This window comes from Ascaphus truei, chromosome 19 (assembly GCF_040206685.1).
Source record: "Ascaphus truei isolate aAscTru1 chromosome 19, aAscTru1.hap1, whole genome shotgun sequence".
In the NCBI taxonomy this organism is placed as follows: Eukaryota; Metazoa; Chordata; class Amphibia; order Anura; family Ascaphidae; genus Ascaphus; species Ascaphus truei.
Window position 1 is genome coordinate 4,359,457 of NC_134501.1, and position 11,372 is coordinate 4,370,828.

Here is an 11,372-nt window from a genome sequence, read left to right on the forward strand (position 1 = left end):
AATTGGACATTTGTCAAAAGAAAGATCCGAGTGTAAACCGAAAGATTGATCGATTGAACGAATAAACATCATCACTTTTATGGAAAGATCTGGGATTGCCTAAGAATCCCTCTAGAGAAAACCCCTGGTGAAACCAGCCAGCTTTATCTTATAATCAACATACTGTATGAGTCGGGCAATTCTTAACAAATTCTGATTCATTGATGAAGCTGACAGAGTACTTAAATATTAGCAATATTATGCATATTTTGTATAATCTCAGGTGTCTGAATTTCATAATTTCGAGCAAAAGATGTCACAGTGAGATAATTCAAAGACAGGCAATATCTTTCACTTCATATCTATCCTCTCATCCTAGGACATCCTAACAGGATCTAGAACCCCTCACGAATGTCAATAAGGTTGGGTTAGACCAGATCCCTCACCATCATCTCTATGTGCCACAAACCCTTAGAACCACAGCAGCCGTTGATTTCAAAATTGCCAGTTTAGGAACTTCTCATCTCCTCAATTATTTTGTTTTGTGGGAAGTTCTTTGCCACCTAGTGGTTAAAAGTAAGTGTATTTATAGGTTATCCAGTCTGTCTACTGCAACCTGAAACAATACTGGTGCAGTAACAAATCAAATGAAATTATCCTATTGCTTTAACAGATATTTTATCTTTGATAAGAGGGTCCGTTAGTTAGACAAGCAAACTGTTTCTTTTCTTTTTTCTGTTCTGCTAACAAGTAAACTAGCGGCCCATGGGGCTGCCAGAAGAGTACAAACTGGGAACAACGTAAGTAGCACGAGCTAGCGAAGGAGTGACGGAGTCTGTGAGATGACATTTCAGCAAAATTAGAAGGAAGGGAACAGCTATCATGTAGCCAAGAGTCCAAATAATTATTGCTTACTATTACAAATAATCAGGGGTGCTGACAGGGGGGATAGCTGGGACTGTTGTCCTGAGCATGGTGAATAAAGAGGCTTGGGCACCCTGCCACCGGCCCTAACATGTAGGGCCCAATCTGTAGGCCTGTAAGGCCCTCCCCTCTGCTGGTTGCCACCGTTCCGGCAGACACACTGGTGAACCCCCACCAAGGCATGCCCCTCCACGGGCCTCAGGCAGGCACATTTGTGGATACCCATGGACACGCCCCTCCCCCCTTCAAGACCAATACCTTCTTCCACACTCCCTCCCCCCATCCCAGGCCCATACCTTCTTCCCATCTCCTTAGGCCCATAGATTCCTCCCGTCTCCAGCCCATAACTGCTCCCACCCCCTCGGCTCATACCTTCTCCTCTCTCTTACCCAGGTCCATACCCTCAAATGTAAGGAGCAGCTCCCCCCCCCCCCTCACAAACACACACCCACCGTCCACTAGTCCTAGGCCCAATGATTTATGTTGGCGGCCGACCAAATAATGATTTATTATTTATGAATAAGGATTTTAAATGATTACTCTGCAGTGTTTTATATTGCTGCAGTCTCAAGGTGCTTAACCCAAAGTTCTGCTTTGAGCCACAAGTGATACAATGGGAAAATGATCAAACTCCTACGGTTTTTAATTATGTTATCTTTCAATAATTGTGCTGGTTTTTGCATTGACTGGTGAATTGTATCAAAGCTGTGGACAAATATGGTGATAAGCAGATAAAGAGTTACTTTGCATAAGCAAATAAAAATCTCACTTGTGAGCATATTCACATGTCTCACACAGGTCTCCGACCCTGCCTCTCCCCATTATCTCTTAAACTGCAGCAAGGGATTCTGGGAAATGGCACACATTTCAATAAGCACAAATATACAGTAAGACACATCTTTCTTCTCTTATCTTATCCATTCTCTCTCTCTATATTCTTTTTGTAAACCTCTGCGGGACCCGTTGTGGCTTCAAATCTTACCTTGTTGTGATGTCGTATGGCAGTAATAAAACTGATCCGTCACTTCATGTTCCATTTTCCTGTTGTTAATATAATATGCCCCCCCTCCCCCCCCCCAACTCCCAATATCTAGGTAGCCAAAAGGACAGGTGCACGCAGTATTTAGCATTAGATACATAAAAGTATTTGCACTGATACATTACATATTTTTTTTACCGAAGTTACACCAATCCTGACTAAAATATGATTTGAATATTGTAGCAAACAGTTTGAAACATGAATAAAAGTATATGGTTAACGTGTATTTCTTTAAAATAAATCCATGCTGTAGTATCAGATACTAATTTTTTTCATTTTATAATTCAACTCTTAATGCAATTTGTAATGAGTTTTAATATACTGATCATCCTTTGATTTCTATAGAAGCTTTTAGCTCCCCTCCCCAGCAGTGCAAGATCTTGGTAACATTTTCCTGTTTTGTGTTTTATTCCCAATATTCCCAGCAGTTTAAGCGGCAAACTGTAACAATAGATAATGCTACCTTTAGTAATATAAGGATACATTGTAGCTGCTGAGTTACACTGACAAAGATTGATTGAAACCGAAAGGCAGCGATTTAGTGAACCCTGGGAAGCAGGATCTTTGCTGATTGATCACAGGATAACAAATCGATCGGCAGCTTAGGTAATTAGTTTTCAATAAAGGTAATCAAGTGCCGCATATATTAAAACAAGAATTTTTTTTTAAAGTGCCCCTTGGATTGCCTCTTTAAAGTCCTAGCGGTCTTTCATACGTACTGTTTAACTATTCCAATCCTTAGAATGATGCAATTGTTTCCTACTACTGTCGCTGAGCTCAGCTCTGCCCCACCGTTCCCTTTGTGCATGTGTATTGTGTACCAGGCAATCACGATGCCGAAAAGAAAGCACGAGAAGGGAAACGGCATGAAACAGATCTTGGGCACTGTTGCATGTGTTTTACCGCGCTCACATATTCTAACACCACAACCAAAACACTTACAGACAGGTCCCTTCTGTTTGAAGCCCAGAGGAGAACATGGTACTGAAGCATAAATAAAGCATGCCACTAGCAAGAAGTAACTGGCAGCAGACAAAGCCCCAGCCAGCAAACTGTCACTGTTGCACTTGAGGGCTTATAAGCGTTATCAAATCTGGGCTAGTTAATTCACTTGCAGAGGTGCACTGATAACAATGCTTCTTTCTTTCTCCTACTTTTATCATCAGTAGCTAAGCAAACAGGTCCTAAGGACAGATCGCTCCTTGTCACTTCCACAAATGTACTTTCCCTTCCCATAATGGGCGTTGAGTCACTGCCCCGCGTTATTGAAGTGATTTGTTTGTTCCAAATTGTTTCACAATCTAACGGCACAATGCTACTTCCATTTCAGCTGCCGTCCCACTGGTAGTAATGCGGTGAGCCTTGCAGTACATCTGGGCCATTATTTTCAATGCGCTTTTGCACATTCGTTTTTCTTTCTGAAATAAAATACTGTACCCCAGCACCTGCCAATGTAATAGGATTAAAACTGAAGGCGAAGAGCAAATGTTAGAGACATCAAAACAAGTTTGAAACACAATCCAAAATTGATGAAGGTAAGAGAGTTACAGGAGCCCCGCGCTCCCCGGCAATCGGTTTACTTGTTGTGGGGAGAGTGTGGCCTCTGTAACCGTGGAGCTCGGTGCACAGGCACTGACGGCACTGCCATCACGCCGGCCCTGAAAACCCTGGCATACCCACTTACCATAACAACCTCCTACTATCTCTGTAGGTTCTCCCTACGTACGGCTTAGATTGTAAGCTCTTCCGGTGCTGTGAAGCGCTATGTACAGTACATGGATGGTGCTATAGAAATAAAGATATACATACATTGGAAGAGCGGTGGTGGAGCATTATCTTTTTGCTTGTATTGATCAAAGATGACTACAGCACTACCCAAGAATGATAATAAATGAAGTTTACTATTGGGTATGCTACACTTTCAGAGGACAAATACTGAATGGAGAGGGATTTGGCACAAAATGTGCCTATTTAAACTGAAATGGAAAGTTTGGTATTCTGTGTTTTTTCCCCTCTTTATATACCACCCTGTATAGAACCAGGCCCTAAATATTAAAATATTGTAAGTAAACTGTACTTAAAAAATGACAGTAATCTCTATTTGTAGAGTTCCAAGGTTTGAATTCAGATTTACTTTTGTGGAGAGAATTTTGACATAATCATAACTTTTTCAAATGCTAGATCCAGATGTGTCATTAATGCAATTAGTGCTAGTAGGATTCTATTGCAGACTTTCCACCTACATACACTTCCGTAACGAAGGAGGTAAGATTGCATATTGCACTGTATATTAAATATGACATTGTGCCCACTGTATCATTACAGATAAAAGTCCGCTTTGATGCACAGAAATTTGTAAAGGGTTTTCTGCCGTGTCATTTCAATGCAATGTCATTTTTTTTTCTTCCATAAATACATTGCATGGTTTTTGTACCAAGATTACGCGAATTTCGCAGCTGAGACGTAACCGTTGCTTCGTTTTACATGTATACAAAGATCTTCGGGTTGGATTCGCGAATCTCTGATAACGGGTATCGGAGGTCGATCGGCGTTAACGCGCTTGACTTGAATGGCAGTTACAGATGTTGCCTATCCTATTTTCCCCTCTCCTGGGAAGGCCGCGGAACACCAACCATGGCGTCCCCGGGCAATGGAGATCTGATGGAGGAATATGGACCCCCTGCAGCTGCCCACTGCGCTTTCCTTCCACAGAACCACGTCAGTTTGCTCTTCTTGCCACGGCACCACGGAAGGTAAGGCTGGCTACATCTGTAACACTGACAGAGCTAGAAAGGCCGTTATTGAAGCTTCGTTAAGTCCCCCCCTTTGAGCCGACTGCTTCAGTAACCTTGAAGTACGTATGGGATTAGCTACACGTAAAGGTACGTATGGGAGTATGGGAGTATGGGAGTATGGGTACCAGGCAAAATGTATGGCGCTAGATATGTACAGCTCCTCACCATATTTTTTTGCTGTTGTCGTAATTACTTTGTATTGTCATGTAAATAGCATTTTCAGATGTTTTGAATTCCACGCTAACTAGCTGACAAGTCACGAATTAAATAAAGAAATGTGAGTCTAACTTCATAGGAAAATGATGGGTCTGCCTTGCTTCCAATCTTTCCAAAAGTAATAATAATAATAATAGTGTCACTCAAATGTAATGTATTTATAAAATCGCATTATATCTTATTTAAATAGTTGCAGGCTTCATGCTGGAAATCAGAAGCTGGTGGATTACATGGGTTTCTGAGCTTCTTGGAAAGTAAATACCTGTCGAACTTGTAAGCACTGCTTCACAGCTACAATGACACAATTCAGTATAATTTGTCTCGATAACCCTGAGAAACTGACACTACACTAAAATGTCTAATATGCTTTGTGATTGAGCACACATAAATTGTACTTGCTTTTTGTGTAAACTACTAATTATTGTACCTGAATGAAATCCCTCTATTATTTTCACCGCTGCGAAATCACAGGGTGGTATGCATTACTAATAAAGGACACAGAATAAAGGATTTATGTTGCAGAACATCATTTGGGGTTTTGGTAATGAAAGGAAGTCTCCTGTGCATGAGTATGCTAGCTAGATCCATGAGTTAGTTTTATTAAATAAGAATAAAAATACTATTTGTTCTAAATGTTCTAGTTCTCCTGCCGAAAAAGAATAGAACTATTTCTGCCGTAGCTACAAAGAACAGAAACATCGAATTATATGGGCGGCTTCAATATCACAGTCTGTCAAAAGCTGAATTACATCGTTCATTTTGTCTATCAAAATGTGTGTGTTTTTAAAAAAAAAATTATTTCACATTATGATTCATTAAAACCCAAGTAACAATCAGAGCCCATAATAAATCATACTCATTTATACTACAACCAAACAGGTTCAGGAAGCCTCGAATGTTATTTCTGGCTATAGATTGCTGTCTTTTGGAGCAAAAAACTCTCTAATATATCACTCCAAGGTACAGTATGTTCCCATCCGCCGTGTTATATTTACAAGAATGCACTTCTCAAAATAAACCATTTGTTATATATTGCACAACATTTACACTTATTCAGTATAGCATCGCTTACAAGGTTTTGGTTAAGGTTCAAAAACGATTATTAGCGGGTGCTTTAGATAATATTGTATGTATGTATGTATATCTTTATTTATATAAAGCCATTCAGGTACATAGCGCTTTACCATTTACGGAACATAATATTATAACATAATGGGAATAAGCGTTTCAGACAAAATAATAGGAAAAGCAGTCTCTCTGCCCAAAAGAGCTTAGAAAGTGGTGAGTGGGGAGACCTTACAGAGACAGTTGGAGGGTGTGATGCTGTGTACTGTACTTTAGCATTATATGTAGACACAGCCCTTTGGATACCTCTGTGGATATCAGACAAGACCTGTATGCAACCCAGGGGCGGCTGGGAACAAGCACAGGGGCCTATTCTCGTAGCTCTAAAGTGTGACCACTCGCTTCTAAAGAGCTTTCCGATGGGATGGGCACGCTCTGCTATTCTGTAAGCCCGTCTCGCATGTCCAATCTGGGTCTAAAATGCTTGTTCAGAAGCGGTTTCACTCCGGCTCTGACAATCTGATCGGTTTGTCAAAAAAAGCCTCCAACTCGCATTTTTTTGATAAAAACGGCTATTCTTGTAGCTGTTACGCAAACCGCTTCTAAAAACTCGCATTGTTTTCCCGTCACTTCATGGGCGGTGAGATTGGTAATGTGCGAGTTACATCCAGAGCCTGACATGTGGGTTTGGCTGAGAGAGTAAAACCTATAAGTCAGATGGGGGATGGAATTACCACCAGCTCAGGTCCTTCCGCTTGTAAAGCGCGCACAATCCGGGCGTTCTGGCTGTTAAACCGGGCGGCTTGTCACTTTTTTTTATTTTTTTAGAAGCGGCTTCGAAGAACTGATTTGCAATAGAGAACAGGGTTCCTTCTCACATTTCATTGCGTTACTTCTGAACATACCAAACCGTGTGAGTTGGCAATGACAACTTCGGACAAACGAGAATTTGCCCCAATGTCTTGTATATATGCTGAATTATTTATTTTATCTTGTAAGTGAGCAATTGTCTTAGCTGTGTGATTAAATATTTTTATGTTTTTACACTATGGAGCACACACTTTTTTTCTTTGTATTATCTGTATGTATTTGTATATATGTATGTGTATATGTATGTATGTGTGAGTGCATACATATACAGTATATATATAATGGGAAGTGCTTATAGAAAGATAGATAAGGATGGATGGACACTTTCGCAGGTTCTTTTTCACCAAGGAGACATTTAGACCGAACGTTTTCATTGTTACATTGAAAGCTCTATTCGATAAACTCAGAAGAGTGACCAACATGCAAATTAGTGTGCTAATGAGCATTTATCACAAAATTAAATTTTAATCCAGTATTCAATAGGTTTTGTGGACAGTTTTTCGCTATTCTATTGCATCAATTAGGCCAAACAAGTAAGATTTATATTACTTCCAATTAGTTTAAATACCTGTTAAGACTAATTGCATGTGCTGTAGATTGAGTAATTCAGCTATGTTTGCGAGAGAGAGAGAGAGAGAGAGAGAGAGAGAGAGAGAGAGAGAGAGAGAGAGAGAGAGAGAGAGAGAGAGAGAGAGAGAGTGAGAGAGAGAGAGAGAGAGAGAGAGATGGCATGAAAGTTAGAGTGAATAGAATGACTCCATTCCATGAAATAGACACAGAGAGGGAGAGGGCGAGAGAAAGATATGGGGAGAGATTGAAAGCTTGGGGTGGTAGAGGTTGAGAAATGGGGGGGAGAAAGAGGGACAGTGAGCAATAGACAGGGAGAGTGACATATACAGGATGCAGCGGCTGCTGGTGGAGGAGGAGGCCTATGACACAGAGAATATACCACCCCAGGCAACCCCCCCTTGGCCTCCCTGAACAGGAGGTCCTAGAAAAGTACACATTAGAAAAACAAAATTGATGGTCTCTATGAGTTTTTAAGACCTGACCTTAAGCCTATGACAGGCAGAAATCATGCAGTGCTTAGACTGGTCAATATGCTCAGTTTGCTACATGATTTTGCCTCTGGGTCTTTTAACACTGCTGTGGCTGTAGTAGAGGCTGTGTCACAGCCAACGTTCTCTAGCTGTCTTTCCCAAGTACTAACAGCTCTGAAAAGACACACTAGGCATTAATACACTTCCCTAGTGAGAGAATGGCAGGACCACAAGACAGCTTTCAATTGTGTAGTTGGGCATTTTATTTTGCCTTTTAATTATCGTCTGCCTCTTTTTTGCCTCTTTGGCAGGAGAACACGGGAACTGACACACCTTTCTGGGGCCACAGCAGGCTGCCTTGGTGGTGTTGCAGCTGGAGTGGATGAAGTAGATTCCGTATGTATGAAGTGTAACCGTTTCAGTGCTGGAGGTCGGCCTCCGGCATTTGTGATCATGTCATCTCTTCTGCAGCTTCTGCATGATCTCCACCTCCCTCCACTGCAAGAATCATTTCAGAACGGCAGACCTCTCCATTAAAGCAGTCTGCCTGATCGTCCATCATTTCTCTATGACGCACTGTACCTGGTATGTCAATAATAGGGTCTCTGGTATGCCAGAGCTTACATGCCCAACTCTCCTCATCTGCTATGATGTAGCATCCTCCCCTGCACTTCTGCCCTCCCTCTGCCCTAACTATGTCATGAATGAAGTAGATACACCAGCCCCATTCCTCCGCTCCTTATTTAATCCCACGCTTCGTGTTTTTTTTTATTATGCTCACTTTCTTTCTCTCTCACTAGATCTCTATTCTGCCCTTCCCCTCTCTCTTACTTTTTTTCGCTCCCTCTCTCTCAGTGGAGATAGATGACAAATGGGCAGACACAAATTAATTGACAGAAATGCACACTCCTACAAACCGCCACCCTACACCACTCAGTGCACCAACAATAAACATTAAAAATTAGTCAGACACAAATACCACAATTCTCACAAACAGACTACAGCACAATCACAAAGACGCACTCTCAGTGTACAACAATCACAGACTATTTAGACAAGGACTAATGAAATGTGTTCACAAGCACTCTGTAACTCACACAACAATTGTAATAAAGGACAACTGTCACAAACCTCCAACTCCTCGGGCTCAATGTGTTCCTTTCTACGTCCCAAAAACCTGCCAAAGTCCCTTATACAGTCCTGCTTATTGGGAATTTCTGCAATATAGTATATCGGTCAATATACAGATTTTACTCCTAATTATTCACCTTTGTCACCTGAGCTTCCAATCATGCTTTTATTTGGAAAGAAAAAAAGGGGGGTGGGTGCGCCAGATGATTAAATCCTGAAACACTTGACTAACTTTTGTTAAAATGAATTAAAAAACCTTACAATGAATAAATGTCAATAAAATATACCAATGGCCAATGGCTCATTATCGGCCCATATACTCCCCCCATACTAACATTTCCATCCACCCACGTTCTGTGCATTTATCTGGGGCCGTCACCCTGGTCCCAGGAATTTTGATCTCGCACCAGGTTTACTTACCTGTTGTCATCCCTCTGACTTTCTTTCTGCAGCAGCCGGCTACGATCGCCGCTCACCAGTGAATCAAATCATATGGACATTAGATAATACTGATTTTATTATAACAATTGTTGTTTATTGTTTATTTTGTGTTATATATTCATGATAAAGTTGTCATTTTACCATCACCCGTTTTACTGCGCTTCCCTATTTTTTTCTTTTTCATGCTTTTATTTGGTGCTTTTATAACATCTTTATTTTTTTTTCTCGGAATTTGAATCGTACTTTTTTCTGCTGGTGTTATTACTAAAAATCTATATGCAAATTAAATGTATGTTTTATCCCATTACGAGTAATGTTTCCATTTTTTTTATTTGATTTTCAGAAGGAGAGCTCAGAAATGTTTGCAGTGCCAAATATGCTTTTTAGGAGTTTATTGAATAGGGCCCTAGATATTGAAGTTCCCTTGAATTTTGGCTACAGTGATTCACCAGTGCATATGAAGTGCTATAAAACTATTCTAGTAATTTTATTCCATTTCAAAGATAGTGTTATTGTTTAACTAATGCTTCCCTTAAATGTTCTTCACAAGAAAAATGTAAGTCTTTATCTAACCAATATCTTTAAATAAAAAATCTCAAATCTCAACTTTTGCTGGCTATGGTTTCATGGACTTGAAAGTTAGATAACGTATCCTATAAATATTGGTATATAATTTGTTTATTACATGCTTTTGCTGTGGTTAAGGATATGGTTTCACTTGTATTATGTGCATCAAACCAAAACAACTTGGGGGAGTAGTTTATACACATTTCCATAATGGAAAAAAGGAACAGAGTTTCGTACAGAGCAAACAGATGTTCAGTACTATGTATATACAGTACAGAGGTATTTCTTCAATAAAGCCCCCCCGGTGTATTTAAGGGGTTGTAAAAATGTGATTGAAAAAAATCTATGCCTAGGGGAAATAATCCTTTGTTGGATATGTACAAAGGTTCAACCATCATGGTCAATGAATGTCCATGGTGTATGAATCTAAAACTAATCTCAAAGAGCCTCGGGGTAAACATAGCTAACCTTGTATGGTACTCATTTTTCCATGTACTTTTAGCTGGAAACACTGTCTGCAAATGACTCCCCGTTTACTTCCTGTGGAGCATTTTGTTTTCCAGCATTAACGGTTGCACTCAACTTTAATACAGTTTCAGCAGCTAGATGCCATTGATCCTGCTTTCAATCTAAGAACATTCCTAAAAATGTATTATATTTTGCAGCACGAGAGAAGAGTTCCTCAATATATCACAGGAGCCATTCACAGCTATTTATATCTTTGTAAACTAACGCCATAAGCAGCCGGCTTCTCAACGCAGCACGATCATTCAATATGGTGTTATGAAGACGGTGGCATGGCCCGTGGGCGGCAAATGTGGGAGAGATTTCGGTTAGATACAAATATTTACCGCACGATGTGAGGACTTTGACACATCCTTCCCCTGGATCTTGTGTCTGACATGCAAATCTGAAAAGGTTTTTTTTTATTCATTTGTAGCGCCTCATAGGATTCACATAATTATAATCATTTTCATTTTGGTCTTTAAAGCAGAAACCAGAAATAGAGAAATAATGAACATGCAAAAGCCGGATGGTTTAGAATAAAGTTTGGGTCCCGGATAGGGTAGAGCGTTGAGATGGTAGGAAACCCCCCTGCACAAAGTAAAGACAATTCTAATTAGTTACAAAGATAAGTTATACATCCAACTACAGAATCTTCCGTTCGTCTTTGGCAGTATCTCTCCTTCCTTATTTAGACAAACCTCTAATTAGGTTTCTGGATTCCTTCACCTTCGCTGATACACGTGTAACGGGTGGACCCCCTTGTCTGACCCCCCCAATCTCACATTGGCCCGTGTGGTC

General features: G+C 40.4%; 1 long non-coding RNA gene across 2 annotated transcripts; it reads left to right on the top strand.

Annotated features, from left to right (window-relative positions):
* The first annotated feature begins 8,236 nt into the window (after positions 1-8,236).
* Positions 8,237-10,068, top strand: LOC142470210 (uncharacterized). 2 transcript variants are annotated; one of them, XR_012789223.1, is made up of 3 exons: positions 8,237-8,324; positions 8,400-8,513; positions 9,844-10,068. It is a non-coding gene; the product is annotated as an uncharacterized LOC142470210 (long non-coding RNA). The 2 variants fall into 2 exon arrangements; XR_012789224.1 differs by lacking the exon at positions 9,844-10,068 and adding an exon at positions 9,512-9,804.
* Positions 10,069-11,372: the final 1,304 nt, after the last annotated feature.